The 5,321-nt window shown below is 46.5% G+C and overlaps 1 non-coding gene across 1 annotated transcript; it reads right to left on the reverse strand.

Annotated features, from left to right (window-relative positions):
• Positions 1-359: 359 nt before the first annotated feature.
• Positions 360-432, reverse strand: Trnat-ggu (transfer RNA threonine (anticodon GGU)). Its single transcript has one exon. It is a non-coding gene; the product is annotated as a tRNA-Thr (tRNA).
• Positions 433-5,321: the final 4,889 nt, after the last annotated feature.

A 5,321-nucleotide genomic window follows, 5' to 3' on the forward strand; every position in this document is an offset into this window, starting at 1 on the left:
TAATGAACATGCTGATGCTGACTCCCCCACTTACTTACGTCTTCGCCCGAAGACCAGCGAAGTTAGGCAGAGTGCACTGGGAACTGGTCACGATGCATTGCTGGGGCGCGGAGAGTGCGGCAGTATGTTGCGGCATTGAATGGGTGTTGAGGGCAGGCGGTGACCAGAAGGTAGCTCCAGGGACTACGAAGAAGAGGTACAGATCGGGAGGGAGAAAATGGGAAATGAGGGGCTCCGTGAAATAAGACAGAAAATAAGGGTTGGCAGTAAAGAAAACCTCGGAAAGCAAAGGGGAGGTTGTGGTGAGTCATAGAGAGATGAAGAATTTTTTGAGTCGAAAAGAAAGTGGTGAAAAAATGCCCGCCGGGTGGGATCCGAACCCACGACCTCCAGAATACCGGTCTGGTGCGATAACCACTACGCTACCGGCGGGGCTGTTTCCCCACCACTTTCTCGGCTGTTTATGTTAAGGTATTTTTATTTCCTGCACTTGGGGGTGGTAGCCAGCGCCACTCGGACTACTCGGGGTGAAGGGGACCTTCTTTTTAACCCCCGGGCCGCGACTCGAGTGTCTACGACATGTCGACAGTGGTCGACCAGCGTTGAACCCTCTTAAGCTCCCTTTGGCACCAAGACTGCCAGAACAGAGGCCCTCGCTAAGCATATAGCGAATCAGAAAATGGGAAATGAGGGGCTCCGTGAAATAAGACAGAAAATAAGGGTTGGCAGTCACGAAAACCTCGGAAAGCAAAGGGGAGGTTGTGGTGAGTCATAGAGAGAGATGAACAATTTTTTGAGTCGAAAAGAAAGTGGTGAAAAAATGCCCGCCTGGTGGGATCCGAACCCATGACCTCCAGAATACCGGTCTGGTGCGATAACCACTTCGCTACTGGCGGGGCTGTTTCCCCAGCACTTTCTCGGCTGTTTATGTTAAGGTATTTTTGTTTCCTGCACTTGGGGGTGGTAGCCAGGATCGAATATATATATATATATATATATATATATATATATATATATATATATATATCCTCCCATGAATAAGCAAATTAACCCTCGGCCCTCAGTCCCCGGCGGCTGTGAAGCAGCTGACCACGGCGGCGGTCAGACCTGTGACGCAGCAGGAGCTGCTAAGAATCCCTGAATCTGGACCGGCCGCCAATGGAATGTGAACCTGGCAACGTTTAACGCGCGAACCTTATCTAGCGAAGCAAGTCTCGAGGTGTTGTTCGAGGAATTAGAGGGCAATAAATGGCATGTAATGGGGCTTAGCGAGGTTAGGAGGGCAGGCGAAGCCTTTACGGTACTGAAAAATGGACACGTCCTATGCTACCGTGGTCTAGAGGACAGAAGAGAACTGGGAGTGGGATTTCTAGTCAATAAAAACATAGCTGGCAACGTAGACGTATGCTATAGCATTAACGAAGGGGCAGCCGTCTTGTAATCTGGCTAAAAAAGAGGTATAAGCTCACGGTGGTGCAGGGCTACGCGCCTACATTAAGCCACGACGACCAAGTAGTGGAACGCTTCTATGAAGATGTGGAATCGGCAAGGCCTAAAGTAAAAACACAGTATTACGTAGTTATGGGGTCTTCAATGCTAAAGTAGGCAAGAATCAGGCTGGAGACAAGGCAGTAGGGAACTAAGGTTTTGGCTGTAGAAATAGCAGGGGGGACCTACTAGTTGAGTTTGCAGAACGGAATAACCTACGCATAATGAATACCTTCTTCTGTAAACGGGAGAGTCGGAAGTGGACCTGGAGGAGCCCGAATGGGGAGCACAAAAATGAAATCGACTTCAAATATTGCGATAACCCTGGTGTCGTGCAGGTTGTGGAAGTGCTCGGAAGGGTAAGGTGTAGTGACCACCGTATAGTAAGATCTCGAATTACGCTAGATTTGAGGAGGGACCGCACCAAGCTAGTACGAAAGAAGCCGATAAATGAGCTAACAGTAAGACGTAAAGTAGAAGAATTCAGGATCGCGCTGCAGAACTGATATTCCGCTCTCAACGAGGAAGCCGAGTTTACGACACAGGAAGCCAGCGACAACCTTACGCGCATTATTACGGAGTGTGCAGTAGAAGTCGGGGGCACTATGGCTAGACAGGTTACTGATAAACTTTCACAGGAGATGAAATATCTAATCAGGAAACGGCAAACCATGACAATCTCTACCGCAGCTGACAGAATATAACTAGGGGAGCTCCCGAAGTTGATCAATAGGTGCAGAGACTGCTGACATACGGAAGTATAATATGGAGAGGATCGAATACGCTGTAAAGAACGGATGTAGCCTGAAAGCAGTGAAGAGACGTCTTGGCGTGGGGAAAAATCAGATGTATTAATTTAAGGATAACCAAGGCAATGTCCTCACAAATAGGGATAAAATAGTCAGAGTGGCCGAGGAGTTCTATAGGGATCTGTACAGTAGCCTGGACATACAGGATAATGCCGAACGAGACATTAGTTCACAGGAGATAGACATCCCACCAGTAACGACCGAAGAACTAAGGAAAGCTTTGAAAGAAATGAAAGTGGGCAAAGCACCTGGTGAGGATCAGATAACAGCAGACCTCTTAAAAGATGGCGGAGAAATTGTCCATGAAAAACTGGCAAACCTGTATACGCAATGCCTAATGACCACAATGGTACCGGAATCTTGGAAGAACCCGAACATCATCCAAATCCATAAAAAAGGTGACATGAAGGACTTGAAAAAACAGGCCGATCAGCTTACTGTCAGTCGTCTACAAGGTATTTACAAAGGTAATCGCTACCGCAATTTCTGCAACCTTAAATTTCAGTCAACATAATGAACTATCAGGGTTCCGTAAAGGTATTCAACAATGGACCATATTCACACGATCAATCAGGTGATAGAGAAGTGCGCTCAGTATACTGAACCCCTATATATAGCCTTCATAGATTATGAGAAAGCATTTGACTCCGTCGAAACCCTAGCAGCCATTCAGGCATTACGGAACCATGGGGTAGATCAGCATTATGTAAGAATACTAGAGGATATCTACAATGGGTCTACAGCAACCATCAGCCTCCATAGGGAGAGCAGTAAAATACCTATAAGGAAGGGTGTCAGACAAGGAGACACAATCTCTCCAATGCTATTCACAGCATGTTTACAAGAAGTATTCAGAACGTTGGATTGGAACAGGTGGGAGTAAGGGTTATTGGAGAATACCTCAGTAACCTCGGATTTGCTGACGACGTTGCCTTGCTAAGTAACTCGGGGGACGAATTGCAAAGCATGCTTTCTGCACTGGGCGAACAGAGTAGAACCGTGGGCCTGAAAATAATATGCAGAAAACTAAAGTAATGATCAATAACCTCGGGACAGCACAGCCGTTTGAGATAGGTGGTGAGGCAATGGAAGTGGTAAGCGAATATATCTACTTAGGCCAAGTTGTGACCCCAGATCCCAACCACGAGGCAGAGATAATTAGAAGGATCAGAATGTGGTGGGGTGCATATGGAAGACATTCTCAGATAATGAATAGCAGCCTACCATTGTTGCTGAAGAAGAAAGTGTATGACAGCTGCATCTTACCGGTACTCACCTAAGGGGCAGAAACTTGGAGGCTCACTAAGAGAGTTCAACTTTAATTCAGAACGACTCAGCGGGCAATGGAGCGGAAAATGATAGGTGTAACATTAAGGGACAAGAAGACAGCGGAGTGGGTCAGGAAGCAAACTGGTGTTGAAGACATATTAGTAGATAATAATAAGAAGAAATGGACGTGGGCAGGGCATGTAATGCGAAGGCTAGATAACCGCTGGTCATTAAGGGTACAAGAGTGGATCCCTAGAGAAGGCAAGCGTTGCAGGGGGTTGCAGAAAGTTAGATGGGCAGATGAGATCAAGAAGTTTGCGGGGATATATTGGTCACAGTTGGCACAGGACCGAGGCAATTTAGAATAACGGGAGAGGCCTTTGCCCTGCAGTGGGCGTAGATAGGCTGGTGATGATGATGATGATATTTATATAAATATATATATATATATATATATATATATATATATATATATATATATATATATATATATATTTACTTATATATATATATACATATATATCAATTGTTTTTTTGTGGGCTACTAAATGGAGAAGCAAGTTCGTTACACTCAGGAAGTGGGATTTTATTAGAACATACGCCTAAGTGGTGAGTTCAGGACATGCCGGAATCAAAATTCGGCGAATATACCCACCAAAGCATGAGCACAGGTACCTGCGTGTTTGTCAGCACAAGCGATTTTAAGTTATTTACACCGCACCACTGTCCAGACGCATAACTACACGGGGACTAGTAGCTATGTCTGAAAAGCGTCGATGTACATGCGAAATTGCACGGTCCCGCGAAAATCACCAACTCTACAAAAGGGGCAATTATTGCCAGAAATACGGCTTCAGTCGCACAAGTAGCACAAGCTCGTTGGAGGTTTCATGACTCCTGGTCATGCAAGTGCTCGTTGGTGCGACATCACACGCTGCGTTCCTCACTTGTGATATAACCCTCTCCGGGCCGAAGTATTGGGGCATAAGATTTTGGATGGCCGCAGCGTCTACCTGGGCCCAGATCTAAACCGATTACCAAGATCGAAGGCTGTGTGTGGAGTCTGTAGATTGTTGCAGGTGGCGTTGACCAGCTGGAGGTGTTAAATGAGAAACCAGAGCAGAGCATGCGTGTCTTCAACGCAGTGTACAGATGCGTGAACATGGGTATATCATCTACCGCTGATGCTTGATATAATCCTGGGAACAAGCACTGTCGATAGTTTAGGCCATACAGAAGTACAAAGCGTTCTTTGGGCGGTCTCTTGTGTAGGAGTGTTGTGTGCAAACTTACGTAGGTAGAACCGCGTCCCACGCCTTAAACGGAAGTCGTGTTGACCTTGAAGTTGCCGAATTCATCAGCCAGCAGTCTCACCATATAAAGGAACCCGAAGCCTCGCCTAAACAGCAAGTCGGAGAGAAAGAGGCTGATGTAAGAAAGAATATCACAGGAGGTGTCGGTCATTCAAAGAACTAAAGAGGAAAAAAGTGACAACCAAATAATGAACCGACTTGTTCTGGGATTTCCAAGAGGCCTCCAAGGCCAGCGCCCCGAAGGGTTGTGACTGCTCACCCTCTACCTCACCTTCAGGCTCCAGGAATTCTTTATTGCTGCCATCAACCCGGGCCCCAGGATGACAGTCTGCATTGGCAAGGGTTTAGACTTCTTCCGGCGATTTGGAAGGCTCCACAGAGTTGGCGGCGTAGCCAGGTCACTCTATCGGCCAGTATTATTCGCATACTTCTTAAAATTCTT

Source organism: Haemaphysalis longicornis, unplaced genomic scaffold (genome assembly GCF_048455015.1).
Source record: "Haemaphysalis longicornis isolate Haplotype H1 unplaced genomic scaffold, Haemaphysalis longicornis Haplotype H1 scaffold_11, whole genome shotgun sequence".
In the NCBI taxonomy this organism is placed as follows: domain Eukaryota; kingdom Metazoa; phylum Arthropoda; class Arachnida; order Ixodida; family Ixodidae; genus Haemaphysalis; species Haemaphysalis longicornis.